We start from the raw sequence: 15,116 nt of genomic DNA on the forward strand, positions 1-15,116 counted from the left end.
TTCGATTACCGGCCGCGGCGGCCGTTTTTCTGATGGAGGCGAAAAGCAAAAACGCCCGTGTGTACGAGATTTCGGCGCACGTTAAAGATCCCCAGGTGGTCAAAATTAATCCGGACCCCTCCACTACGGCGCGCCTCATCGCCTGCGTTGCGTCGGCGCGTTAAACCCCACAATCAATCAATCAATCCGTCAGGGTCCGAGCTGGAGAGTGCTCTCTCCCAGTGATCAGGGGAGGGGAGGGCTAGGTGGGGTAGGGGTGGGGCTCTCATCGCAGCCCCACATGACACGTTACAGGGTGGCCCGAGCCTCACCGAAGCGGCATTGCGAGGAGTACAGGGTGGGGGCCAGAATGTGGGCTCTAGTGGGGAGGGGAAATCTTGAGATTTCATGCAGAGTGGTGGGAAGTGTCTATGGCGGTGTTTAATAGGCAAGCGAAAGTAAAGAGGAAGCGGAAGTGGTAAAACATGGTGTACAGCAAACACCCGTTCTAAGCCATTTATTTTCTTCGAATGCTTTACCTAAACCTGCCTATTTTAGCATTTTAATGTAGAGAGTATTCTACCACTGTCGCTTTCCCGCACCTCAGCAAACGAATAAAATTTGTTGTACGGTTTTCTGCTTCTCCGAATTTCTGCATTTTTTCCGCGTAGCCAATGAAAAAGTACTAACGATCATCGCCTTGCTGAAAATGGCGACATTTATGTCTCCTTTTGAAGCATTCACTTTAATATGGCGACATTTTTGGCTAATTCTGGCAATTTCCTGGCACTTTTTTTATCTGAGGACCTGGCAACCCTACGAGAGGCCATGAGGCCCTGCATTTTAATAAAGTGTTTCACTCAGTAATTCCGTGGTCGCGGGGCCTTGTGTGCAGACACATCTTCGTAGCTGTATGGACACTTCGGTATTGTCTATATAGGCACAGTTATCTATCGATACACGACCAATTTTCTCATCTTAAAGAGTCCTTCTCAAACATGCGTTTTCGTGCCTGTTTTTCAATTGTTTCTGACTGGGTACGGGTCAACACTACGCTTTACGAACTCTGCGAAGCGTTGCAACTAAAACTGCGAGGCGAACAGAGCCATTCAATAATTAGAAGTCGTTCCACGAAAGCACCCGTATTTCATCAGTCCTCTCCGTCGCCATCGTTAGTCTATTTATTGTCTTATTGTTTGCCTAATACCTTATCGCATTTCTTGCCTAATTATTTTATTTTTAAGTCCTCCTCGAGACTACACCGTTACGCGCATTACTCCGCCGTGGTAGCTGGGCCGCATGCAGAACCTCGTTCTTGGCGCAATGCCAGTTTTTACCGCCGAGATTCATACACCCGCGAGGCGAACGTTCAAAGTTAGGGCGTACACTCTCACACGTAAAATTTAAAGTCGTTTCAGTAAGGTTAATGCGAGTGGTAGCGTTCCACCGGGGGAGGGGGGTGGGGGAGCGCCAATAGGTTATGCAGGTTAGTAGACTAGGCGCTTGGGACGCTCCCGCCTGCAGCGCCACGCACCGACTATCCCGGGTGTTGCCTAGCAACGAGCCTTCTTTCTCGCGTGGCGTTCTTTCCCTCTGTGACCTTGATCGAGATACTTCACACTGCGACGAAAGGGCGTTGCCTACCAACGCTCTTTCTTGGCTGCCGCCGTCGCATGCTGATGGCTTGAAAGGCCGGCGTAATCAGTTTACGATGACACGCACCCTTGATTGACGGGCCTCGTGGATACGCGACGCGAATGTTCAAAGTGGGGGCATATACGCTCAAGCCGGAAACCATCCGCAGGAGTACAGAAGAACGTGCATACACGCTTTAGAATGCGAGTTTTACCCGTTAATCGGAAGCGCACTCCTTCCACTGAAACCTGTGTGTTCGTAAATGAGGAACTTACAAGAAAGTTCCGATCGTATTGGTGACTGCGCTGTGAACTAACTAAAGTACCAAAACACTTACGGGGGATGCTTAGAATTTTCTCAGAATGTGAGGGCGAAAGCCTAGTCGGACCTTGTGTTGATCTGCTTTCTCGGTCTTCCCAACCTGCGATTAGGGCCTGCTGCGTGTTCACCCGTAGAGATGGAGAACCAAGCTCTGAGCTTATGCGGCGACTTGCTATAAGGCGCGCTTAGAACGTGCTACAGTCCGCCGCCCTTTCTCAGGACCTTCCTCAGACGCAGCTGTTTCCCTTTCCCGACGCGAGCTCCCCGTTTCGCGCTCCAATTTTCCGCACAACGAATTTTCTATACGCTCTTCTGTACCTCACACGTTCAATGAAACATAGCGATCTAAGGCTTTCCCTTAAAACGCGGGAAACTCATCGCGGTTATAGATTTTTTTCAGCGATCATCAAACGTTGTAAAATCCGATTCAAGATATGTGTATTAGCACGGAAACAACGCCGGTTTTCCGTGACCATGGCTCTCCCATAACATACCGTTTATTTGAATGTAGGAAGTCTAATGAGGTCATGATGATCAGCGCAGACAAATACACACGGGACAGGAATGGAGGAGACGACACAAACGCTCGGGTCGTCTCCTCCCTCCTTTTCCCTTGTTTTTTCTTCTGCAATGACCATCATGAGTATCTTCCGACTAGCCCAATTTGCTGCCCTACTGAAGCCAAACGAAGGTCCTCAATGACTTGTTGCTACCTTGCTGTGAACGAACTAGTAATCTGAAATACGTGAAATCTGGGATGACCGTAAAGTTGTGCGTGTTAGCGGAAAAACGTGGCAGAATTTGATCTAAGAAATACGCCCCGTAAATTTAGTTTTTTAACTGGTTGGCTGCAAATGACCACGCACGCACGAACATGCTCGCACGAAAATTCGAAAGTTAGGCGTATTCCGCCGAGGGCGTTTCGTGGCCAAAGAAAGAGATCAGCCTCCCGCACCCCGGCTAGACACAACAATTAGGGCTCTTCGAGCCATTCTCAGCGCCGACGCAGCCACAGTGCATTAGCCACGCGCGCAGTATTGTACTGAAAAATTTTCCCGCCCTTTAGATGCTCCGGGTTAATGCCGTGCGCAGGATTTCCCTAAAGGACCGGAGGGAAACTAACGCGCCGTTGCGTGGGATTTACTCACTGGAAAAATTGCTCCCGACGTTTTTGCGGGGACCCGTCGGCGCGGAACGGACAGCGCTCGACAGCGCGCAGCTTAGCGCCCCCCTTCCCGCGCAGACTGCGGGGCGGCACGTTTAGCCAACCTGTTATTCTCCTCGCGCCGCGGTCCGCCAGTGGCGAAGGCCCGGCAGCTGACTGCGTGCCGTATCGACCGGCAGGCGCCGCGTGTCCCACGCACTGACCCGGCGTTGCGACTGTGCCAATGCGCCAGAGCTGCTGACGCCGGCCTAATCAATCGGAACGCTCACGACGGCCGCCGCTTAGAATTCCGCCGCCGCTGCCGTCCTGCGGCTTAGCGTTATCTCATTGTGAGCTAAAGTATTCAAAGAGGCAGTGTGTTGGACGGCTCACTGGCTGAGTGGGCGACTTCTTTCGAACTCCTTCCAGCTAATCTGCTAAATAAGAAGGCCTTAGTAGGTAAGTGAATTATCGTGCGCAGGTCACTCTCATTGGATGACTTGTAAAGACGCCTGCGGTTGAAGTTGCGCCCCTAGAAGCAATCACCGGGCGGGGAGCAGCTGTTCCATTGCCATTTTTATCGAATCACTAAATGTCCTTGGTAGCGGAGTAAGTTGCACCTTTTCTGATTGACATATGCCATTCAATTCGTATTTGCTCGCGAATAAAGCCTTCTCGACAAAGGCAAACTCTATAAAGGCCGCTAAAAATGAACGCGTAAGCAATCTAAACACACCTATATTTTAACGCCCCTTTCGGGCGTCAGTTCAAATAGCGGCATGAACACGCAAAGCATCGAGCTTTCCGCTAGCGGACCCCGTTATTCTCGCTGTCCGCGTTCTGGCGAAGAACACTAATGCAGTCGCTGGTAGTTTACTTCTCTAAAATCTATTCGCTTAGTTCCAAGCCATGTAAGTCTCTACAGGCAGCGTGAAAGGAAAATGAAGAAGTAAAGCCAAAAGCCACAAATCTCCACGGTGTCGTTGAGTGACGATATTTTTTCGTTACAAACCGTCCTCATCCAAAAATCTGCGCAGAATCACACCAACCGTGTTGTTGTAGTTGAGGCACGGCGGCAGCTGTCTAGCCCCTACACCACCCTTGAAAACCCGCTCGAACCGACTCAATGCGTTGAGAAACCCCCGTTGCGAACGTAGAGAACCACTACAAGCCGCTGGCACGACGGCACTTCGGCACGCCAGTAAGCGGTAACACTAGAAAGCCGGCGTTTCGTTCGGCAGTTCCGATGGTAAGTGGGCCCACCAGTGCGAGCACGGCAGAAAGCAGTCACCGTGTTAAGCGGGTACACGCTCATGGTGGCATTCTCATGAAAGCAATATCCCACCCTTGTTCATGGCTTTCACCGTAAAAATAGCGGCGTCAACCTGCGCCCTTGCCGGATTAGTGAAGATTTGTGATTCTCGCTTTAGCTTCCGCACCCTTTTTGTATATTGGCGCTGCTTTTTCTGTCAATCACTTGTTTCATTCTGTTATTTCCTGGAGAATAAACTGCACGGGCAAATGAGGAAGTGGCAGCTATTATCTCGGGAAAAAAAGAAATAAAAAGAGTTATACCGTTCATCACTTACCCCAAGAATTAAATAAAAATATTATATACGGCATGGTTTAGTTTCAGCGATGTTATATCTCCTTCTATCGCTGTTAGCTACACCGACATTAGCCGAACGAAAATATACAGGCGCTGTACTCGAGTTGCCTTTTTTTTTTTTTCAACAGAATTGATATAATTGCTGCAAACAAACAAACAAAAAGATCTTCTATGTAATTCACCCAATGTAATGATCGTTTTTGCTGCTGAAATAATTGCCCAGGAGTTCCGCAAGTGTACCGCTCGGAGCAAGCTATTTTGCAGCTCTCGCTGCGAATTGTCGGCACCATTTTAGGCGATAAATTTACGCTTTCCTTCCTTCGTCGCACCACGTGGGGAATGAGGTCCAAATAAATTAGTAGGCTTCTGTTACCGCCTGTCACTCGCAGGCGGCTCACACATCATTTTCAAACAGGGCATTCTTCAGCCGAGGCGGTCCGCGCCGATTCCGCCCGAGGGGCGGCGATATCGTGTTTCCATGCTCGTGGCTTCCCTAAAGACTCACTCCAACACAATTGCTGGCCACCGTGCGCGGCCGTTACAATCCAAATCCATTAGGCGCCACCATGAAGAAGGAACGATCGCGGTGCGCCTCGAACGGGCCCCCCACAATGCCCGCTTAAGCAGTCATCACGGAGTCCCGCTTAGAGGGCCCCGCTATTAGAAATAGCCATTACTGGCACATAAAGCGCCGGGAGAGGAGCAGAAACATTTCGAGAATTCGGGAGCCTCGCCCGAGAGCCCCTAATCTCCTTACAAGCTTGATACGCGCACGCACTGGGAAGACAAGTATTTCAGGCACAAACTCGCGCAAAAGCACGCCCAGGGAACTGAATAAGCCGGCCGCATTCTTGTGTTCGCCCACCGTCGCGCTCTCGGTGCGCGTACGGGAGAAACGGGCGGCCATAAATCTTATCCAGCCCGAGAACGTCGGCGCGGGCCGCGCTGTGGTCGCGGGGCTTAGTTCCGCATCCGAAGCCACGGTTTCACCGTATGAGCGCGCCAGGCGTGATTGACTTGACTGAGCCGAGATGGCTGCGGGTAGTTTAGACCGCCAATGCGCAGTGAAAAATGAACCCGTCGGGATGTGCTTGTCGTATGCGGCCAGTACGCAATGTGATCCGACTGGCGGGCTGATGTCCCTCTTGCTAGGCCATCCGATGGGAACATGGGGAAAACGCTCCAGAACTGTCTCGCACCAACCAGAGGTAAAAAATGACTTTGAACAGAACGTAAATGATAGATTTTGAACACATTCACGTACAGGTCTTTTTCTTCACCTGGGAAGGCACTCGCAATGTAGTTCACCTGACATGTGGATGGCACAGTTTTCAAAAATAATTTGTAAACTCCGTTGCAATAAGCACGCCGCTGGTGTCAGAATGAAATTACAGAATGAAACAGGGGGGCAAGCAACGCCAAACACATTGTTCATAGGGCAAGATCGAGGTAGCGGTTCACAACGTAGGACCTCAAGGCGTATACGTTAGGCCTAAAGTCGTGCCGTACGCCATGGAGCACGGACGTCTCGGCCGGCGCGTACCCGCGTTCGCAGCCAATCGGATGTGAACTATGTGTGGGTATTTTCACATATCAATCAACGGACTTTTTAGTACCCGTTATACTTGGTGATACGCGAAGGGTTTATACTGTATGAGCCCGCTTAATAAAGAAGAAATCACGGCGACAACGCCGATGCCGGAAAAAGTCTTGAAAAACAAATAGGGTAATTTAGTTTTTTTTTTTTTTTGCTAAACATATACAGTTAAGAATGTACCGGGTAGATTTAGCTGAAATAGTCGGATCACAACGAGCAAACCCTTCCAAAAAATATTTCTCGTTCCACTTAATGAACAGCATCAAGGGCAATCTCTCTTGTGCAGCAAACGTGAACAATCACTTTGACTGCTTTGAATTACTGCTCTAAAGACAGAACATTAGTCTATTCCAGTAGGTTGCTCATCCCCTGTAGACTGCATGAGGCTATGTAGCTTACATGTTGCACTAAATATTTATCCCTGTCTGGAAGTTACTGGGTGAATACCAGTCGCTTGTACTAGCATTGGTTACTGCAGTCTGGGCGCGTTGCCATTAATTGGAACTGCGAAGCTGATTTTTCTAGTTCATGCCATTAGTTTACTAAATTGACGGTGCTCAGGGACAGGTAGAAAAGGATTTATTACGCACTTCCTATAATGTCATATTCGAACACAGTCTTGCCTGCATGGATCAATCAGCGGGAATAGCAGACCGAAATTGGATATTGGCAGGCGCAATTATGAAGGCCAAGAGAACGTCGATATGTGCACGCATACTATACCAGCGCCGTGCGAACGATTTCATTTCGAAGGGAGCCGGACTCTTCTCCCAAAAGGGGAGCGGAAAATGGGAAATTAGGAAAAAACGCAAAAACACAAAAAGCAAGAAAGACAAGAACAATCAAGGAATTGCTTCAAAATTAGGAATGAAACTAACAACTTGGCGCGGCTATTGGCGTACACAGTATCACCGTCCGGTTGTTTTGTTGGCTTTTGTTTTTCTTCGGGGGCATTGCAAACTGGCTGGTGGTGAGAGCCGGCATCGAAGCCACGTAACGTTGCGCATGGCTTTGCAAAAGAAGCGTAATTATCGCTAGCCGTTCTTTAATGATAGGCAGAGTTGCTGGTCTTTTCTACCCTCCGCAACCTTGATCTCGAAATTTTTGTGCGAAGAAGTGGGAGGCGGGGCGCGTACGCGGCAGTGCTCACAGCAAACAAAGACCATTGCTAGGTTACAGCATTTCGCCGGCGGTGGTTTCGAGTGCATCGAATCATTCTTAAAGGAATTGATGAGGCAATCGACGTTCGTGAAATGTTTTACAAACCAGAAAAGGACCTCAAGTAGCCGTGGTCCAGACACATAAGTTCTAAACAAAAGTTACGAAAGGTTTGGAATATATTTCAGGCCCTTGTGTGTTCAGCTGCGGCCCGAGCTGAATGAAGGGCCATGTTTGCGCCATGCGACGCAGGTATTCTCTTTCAACTAGTGTTAAGTTTTTGTTTTTCTCTTCTTTTTTCAGACTTTTGCGTTTGAAGCGTTTGCCAGTCCCGTTGTTCCGCCGCGCTTTGTGTGTGCGTGCGTGCGTGTCTCTGTGTGCGCGTTCTAACGAAAGTTTATATGTCTGCGTAAATAACGCACGCAGGACGCCGCGTCGGCCTATGCTAATAGCGCCAACATGCAAAGCAACCAAATAAAAGTGTGTTCTCGCAATGAGGATTGCCAGTCGCAGAGACGTCGATGTTGAGCGCGCTCGCAATAAGCGCGCGAACGAACCAATAAAGCGGCCCGTCTGCTCGCGTCTGAAAGGAAGGGGCTCCCGCTGAGTCAACAACGTGAACCGTGTAAAGAGCACCCGGAAGAAGCGAAGTGAGAACGCGTGTCAGGAGGAGACGCGCTACTGGTGGGCACCAGAGGCGCGAGAGCTGCGGGACAAACACGCTGCTCGCTCCCCAGCCTCCGGGCGCCGACCATTCCGTGCACCGTTTCTGCGGCGCCTTTCCTCATTGCGCACACGTCTCCCGAGCCGGGCCTTTTCACAGCTACTACTGCTGGCCACTCAGTCGGCCGGTGTCTTTAAATTCGGGGCCACGCTTTTCTCCATGCGTAAACTTGGATTCGGCCGAAACCGCCGATCGTCCCTTTGAGCGCCCCACCGTCGCCCGGAGCGCGGCGGCCCCACGCGTTGAGCGGATTTCGCCGGCGGCGAGAGCCCCGGTTACGCCGCTCCGCCAGGGTTAAAGAGAAATGACACGGCGAACCTTTCGGCTTCGCATCGACGCGCACCGCTGCGCCCATTTCCGCGGCGCTCGGCGCTGCCTTTGGTCAGACTTGGCCGCAGATCTACACTTCGGCTGACAGCTTGGCCTCCGGCTCTCTGTAACGCCGGCCAGCGTTAGATTAAAAGCGTTCTCTTTCCTCTTGGGGAATTGTGGCGTACGGATAAAAACAAGCACGCTTTCCCGCCTTTTTTGGCGCGAACGATTTTCTTGACTTCTCGTACCGCAGTCCTTTTACACTTATGGCGGCCGCATCGCCTTTTACGTTTAGTCTCCCCCGATTATGGGGAAAGCCCGATTATGCGAGGCATCTGCACCCTGGCCTCAATTTGCATGAATCAAGTTAGACCTTATTTTCTCCCAAAAAATTTCCGTCAACACGAATATTCATGGCTGTATACCAAACACCGTCTAAAGAACGAACAAGTGGTCGCTGCCACACCCAGCTACAAGAAACGTCTCGCTGAAGATATTCTTAATTACAAATAGACGCGTGGTCCTCAGGCGTAACGAGGCTAAAACGCCTATTTGCCTGCAGAGTTGTGGTGGGTTCTAAAGTTTCGTTTCGCCCAGATTTCGCCCAGGTTTAAAATTTAAAGAACGCACCCGATCGCTGCTGTCCAAATTTAGAGAATTAGCAAACCCGAATACGAAGGATCCAATTTACGTTGGCCACTTGCGTCTTCCTGCATTCCGCATTGTGGTTAAAACTGCAGCCCCTCCTCCTTGTTCAGCTAGCACTAGGCAGTGCCTCGCGTTTTTTAATAGCATCGCGCTTCGCGCGCCACGTGCCTTATTTTCCGCGTTGTTCCTCTAAATTCCCACTAGGAACTTCCCAACTGTAAAATAGAGAAGTTTGTCTCTTACCTTGTGCCGATAAAAATTAAGAACAAGGTGATCATCCAAAACTGTGGCCTAATCTATTAAAAAAAATCTAAAATTCGCACGGAAAGTCGTTTTCAAATCAACTTTAATTAGCAGCGCTGGCCAGCGACAACTTGCTCAGAGCAGTTTAACATGCAAGTGGCGTCAATATAACGCTACGAGCAGGGGCGTAGCCAGAAATTTTGCTCGAAGGGGGGGGGGGGGGGGGCTGAGATTGCACCTGGACTTCCTCCATATGATTTTTAAGGGGTTAAAATATGTAGAATAAATACATAACTACAAACTGATAGTATACATTACTATTAACAGAAATTCATTCATAACTATTCAAAAAAACCTATAGCTGTTGCTGTCAACTACAGGGAAAATAAAATATTTCACAAAAAAAAACATTTATTCGCATGTCCTGAGACTCTGTGCAGAACTGCTATCACTGCTTGCAATTTTCTGTTTTGTCTGCATAAGATTTATAGCCCTTAAAGAAATATATGGAAATGTATAACAAATATAAACATATATGCTTAACAAACATGGAAGCAATAACATTCATAGCTAATTTATTTAAAACTAACAAGGCACGCAGCGGACATTATAAACGTGAAAAGCACGAAACAAACAACTTGTGGGTGGAAAGTTTATTTTGTTGTCGCTTTGACATCCAAGAATATTTTATTTCCATTTTTGCACACATGCGTCAGTTGCGGACAAATCTTAACGGCGCTGTATTTTATGCCAATTTATTGCGTAGGAGCAGCTCGTTAACCGTCACGTACTGCAGATAATTGCAACAAAATTAGTCACAAAAAATACTTATGTTGTCCAATTGGGGTGACAAAAGCGAGGAGATTATATTTTGATTAGGGCAACAAAAATGTCAGTGGCCACAAAGTGTACATTTATACAGGAAGCCCGTTCTACATGGTGAGAATTTACCTGCGAATTCGCTGCAGCCGCGCCGCTCGTGCGGCAAAACGACCTATTTTTGTAGCTGTGGCAATAGATCGTTCTGCTGCACGAGCGGCGCCGCAGCAGCAAACTCAGGGGTTAATCAGCAACAAGTAGAGGGTGGGGGAATGAAGTGCAAAGTTGTTAGCGCGCTGCTTTCCGGCGGTGGCCCTAGTTGCATGGCGGTACTGACACAGCCAGGCCTAGGTTCCGTTTCGCCCGCGAATATATATAGTTTGTTCTGGGCAGCGACTCTCCGTCGCGTCGCGGAGCGCGCCTTCCCAGAACACCCCCGTGTTTGAAGGCCTTTCATAGGAGTTACGTATGCCAGGAGGGAAGCGGGCCAACAAGAGAGAGTAGGTGTGCTTTCCGGACACGATTCCTGGGGTTTTAAAACGAAATCCTAGGATGGTTTCTGGAGCAGGTGGTTGCCTTGGTCGCCGTAGAAGACAGCGCGACATTTTGTTTGGGGGGGGAGGGGGGAGGGGGCGGTGCTGAAGCCTCATAAGAGCCCCCTCCCCTCCCTATACCCCTGGCTACGAGAACCACGTAAGAAGGTTTGCGGGGATAGGCACGCGAGTTTTTCCCACAAACGATTCACCTAGCTCACAATACTGAAAACCGGGCTCGATAAAACCAAAATCAGTATTCAAACAGTGATAGCATCCAGGCCTGCCCCTTGTCCTGTAATATAAAGGCAATCTTAGGGTCCCAGCTAACTATTTCTGGAGTTAATTCTTCTTACATATTGAAAGCTGCGGCTTATTGAAAGCTGCAAATGGAGCCATGTGCACTCATACTACTAAAAACAGCCAGCCGCTACAAAACAAAGCAATTGAAATTCCACTCCTTTCTTCTCTTCTGGTAACTACTTAAAAAAAATGTAGCGACCGAGCGTGACCTTTCCGTGCTCTCAATGACCAAGCGTGCAGTGCCGTAACAGTCAAAGCGTTCGACGCGCACTCAATTGCCAAATTTATCAAACCGAGCCCATTCATACAGATGTTCGCACGTAAGATATCGTCAGAAGGGTTTGGAAATGACCGGCGCTTTAGTTATCACCTCATTTTTCGTGGAGAGCCAACCCACCAATCACAACCTTCTCTTGCGATATCTTAGGTTTGTGAACCTGTGCCTTGCTTAGTAAAATGAACCTCCAATATACAGGGACAAAGAAGTGGAAGTTGGAGTCATTCCCATGGCAATCCGAACAGCGGAAGTATCAAATAGAAGCAAAACATCATTACAAGCTCCCAAAGGACATTATACAGTTTTCTGGGGGAAGAATACCAAGCGCTTCGGTAAGATATTCCCATCCATAATGCAGAAAGTTAACAACTTCACCTGGACAGCCGGATCCAATGGTCTGAAAGCGAACGACGCACTGTGCAAGAGGCACACGAACTCACATACCGTGCTCCTTGTGACCACGACTACCACACTGTCCTCCTCAAAAAACTTTGAGCGAATCCTCATCCTACGCCTAGGAACACGATCTTTCCCCTTGCTACAACGAGTTCTCAATACCGAAGAATCACAAAATCTGCGGACGAAAAACCAACACAGTTATCTGAAAATCCATGTTCGTTAAGGATGTGTGGTGGGAACATCAGACATTATCTTTTAACTCGGCTAAAATAGGGGAAACGTCCACCCTCTTGCCCGAAACCTAGCCATGTCCAATGGTTTGGCCAGGAAAGAACAACTCAAACATAACATATTCCACTTCTTAGAGGAATGAAAGGCAGACTTGACCAGATCCTTACCTCAAGATCAGCGCGAGCTGATTGAAAGGGCAAGGGAAGGAGCGGCTGCATCCGGTGCCGTAGACTCAGGTTCCAGCTTTGAGCTCCCTGCCATATCTTTACCCCATTTTCGTAAACCACAACTATTTCTTCCTTAACAAATATGTTCTCTCTTTCTCTCTCTCTCTCTCTCTCTCTCTCTCTCTCTCTCTCTCTCTCTCTCTCTCTCTCTCTCTCTCTCTCTCTCTCTCTCTCTCTCACTGAAAAAAAACAAAATTGTTCAGCCCGGCCTACGCATCACAGAATAACCATTTTGATACACTGACATTGACTCTTCCTCACTCAAACTGACCAACACCTCGCATTTACAACCTTTCACGCTCACATTTTAAGCCACAGAAGCCCGGATTTGTCTCTCCTGGGACACGGCCTCTCATGTGACGAACGGGCCTACACCCCTACGTTTGTATCCTAAGATGTAAGGTGCGACTGCGACATTTTGACTCCCACAGAGCGTGTTCGTACGCAGCTGCTCCATTTCCGATCTATGCTTCACGAGCACGAAAGGTTATCGAAAATAGAAAGACTAACAACCAGGGATTTGTCTCTCCTGGGACACGGCAATTAAAAACCCTGGTTGTTAGTCTTTCTATTTTCGATAACCTTTCGTGCTCGTGAAGCGGGCTGTAGGCCCGTTCGTCACATGGCGTTTCGTCATAGGCCGCTTCGTAATAGGCCGTTTGGTCACATAGGATCATTCGTCATAGGCCAGTTTGTCGCTTAGGAAAGTTCGTCACAGGAATGCAAAAACAAAATTCGTGGCTTTTTTTAGACGTAAGTGGTGATGAGGCATGACTATAACTACTTTGCACACCTTTTCGCAGTACCGGTCCTCTTAGCGGCCGCCACGGCGATCTCAAACTGGCAGTAAGGCACGCCTCAAAAAATGTTTGGCTTTCGGGGAACCCGTGCACGAATTATCCTGGTCCTGCAGTCCATACCGCTCCTACCCGTCCCCCTTGCCTTTCACATGAATGTCACGGTAGCAGGCGCACGCTCGCGTGACTAATTTGCAGTGGCGGTAGCACTCCTTTTACTTCAATTTTTTTTCATTTTCGTTGCTCCCTCACTGGTAGCCAAGTGCTCACAGCGTGGTCATTTTTGCCCCTTTCCTTGGAAAGCCTTTTTTCTGTGCACATAAGAACTCACTCGAACTGTCCGAAAGGAGGATATAAAAACGCGCAGCTCTATAGGAGGCATATCCGCTCCCCAAGCAGCTAGCTGAGGGGGCGCCCTTTTGATTATTTTGCCCGAGAGCTACTGCCAAGAAGGGCGGCCCGGCGCCCCGCGCATGCGCAGATGGCTACTGGAGAAAGGTCTATCAAATAATTAGTTGCACCACTTGTATTAAACCACTAATAAGTGACACGAAATGGCCCATGTGAAATTTCCAAGAACGACCAGGTCGTTGCTACCAGTACCACTTTCCCTATTACGGGACCACTTAGAACCAGACGCCGGGCCCGTCTTCCAAGAACTTTGTTGGGCTACGTCCCTGTTTCACTTTTCTATCTTGGGTTGTTGAACTCTTATCTATAATCTTGTCCGAACACGTCACCCTACTTGCCCACTCTGGCTTGCATTCTTTGTTGAGCTTTGCTAGATGTACAGCCCAAAATACAAAAAAGAACTAACTAAAAAAAAAACCTGTGCCTCGCTTCTCTCTTTCGAGTCGGAAAAAAAAAAACATGTAGACATTCATTTTGTGCACCTGTGACGAACTTTCCTAAGCGACAAACTGGCCTATGACGAATGATCCTATGTGACCAAACGGCCTATTACGAACCGGCCTATGACGAATGATCCTATGTAACCAAACGGCCTATTAAACCGGCCTATTACGAAACGCCATGTGACGAACGGGCCGTATCCCCAAACGTAGATGTCTCTGCAACTTTTTTGTTGGGAGAGCATTAAAGGGGCCCTAAACAGGTTTCTGAAGGTCGCCATTTCAATCGCGCAATCGCTAGAGTACCCCTTCACGACAATGTATACTAAATATTACACCTCTGCGTAAAGCAGGGGCCGCGCAAACACGCAACAAAGATGCTTTCTTTCTTCCTTGCTCACCTACCGCTTCCTTGCCGCCACACTTGCGCGCTCTGACGTGCAACAGAGCGGTTGTGACGCACCCGTGTGACGCACGAAGCTCTCAGCAGTACGGCTGCGCTATTGGTGGGCCCCGTTTAAGTGCTGTAGCCAGTCAGCGTTCCCGGCTCTGGGAGAAACGCGGTTGCGCGCAGCGCTCCTGCACCGGCGGCACGGCGTATTCGTCCTGCACGGGTGGCATGGCCGAATGTTTATCGTCGCCATCCGTTACACGAGCGTAGCTGAGTTTGTAGTCGTTTACAAGGTATTAATAACGCTGAAAAAAAATTCACAGCATATCCACGGGGTGAATGATGATGAGTGGGCGAAGCTCCTGAGGGGAAATCATCGGTAAAACCGTGACTCTTCAGTGAAAGTTCGCCCACTACATCTGTGTCCGAACGTAACGTCTAGAAAGTCTCGCTTAAACCGCGCGTCGGCACCTTGGGGCTGAGCTCGCCTGATGCGTTTTGCAGACGCCTCACGAGCTCTCACTGCATCGGGGTCTGCCTGCCGATACGCGCGCTTTCTCTCCGCTTCCCGTTCTCTGACGTTTTGGAGATCCTCTTCGCGCCGCAGCCGTGCCGCTTCGCGTACGGCAGGGTCATCGCGCCGTTGCCGTGACGCTTGGGCCTCTCGTTCTCGAACGCTGGGATCTTGGCGGCGTCGTCGCGCAGCCAGACGACACGCTTCGGCCTCCCGCTCTCGTACGGCAGGATCTTGGCGGCGGCGTCGCGCAGCTTCACGGAGCGCTTCTGCCTCGCGGCCTCGCACATCTGCAGCCTTATCCATCGGGCGACTCCGAGCGCGCGCCAACAGCGAACGGATTTTATTACAACGCTCCCCGCCATCTAGTAAACAATCCAAGAACTAAACTAGAGGTAGCCACG

The 15,116-nt window shown here is 49.4% G+C and overlaps 1 protein-coding gene across 2 annotated transcripts in view; it reads right to left on the reverse strand.

Moving 5' to 3' along the window:
• Positions 1-15,116, reverse strand: part of LOC144155235 (uncharacterized) — a 301,417-nt gene that overhangs the window by 171,008 nt on the left and 115,293 nt on the right. The gene's annotated exons all lie outside the window — the stretch shown is intronic.

Source organism: Haemaphysalis longicornis, unplaced genomic scaffold (genome assembly GCF_048455015.1).
Source record: "Haemaphysalis longicornis isolate Haplotype H1 unplaced genomic scaffold, Haemaphysalis longicornis Haplotype H1 scaffold_1, whole genome shotgun sequence".
NCBI classification, from domain to species: domain Eukaryota; kingdom Metazoa; phylum Arthropoda; class Arachnida; order Ixodida; family Ixodidae; genus Haemaphysalis; species Haemaphysalis longicornis.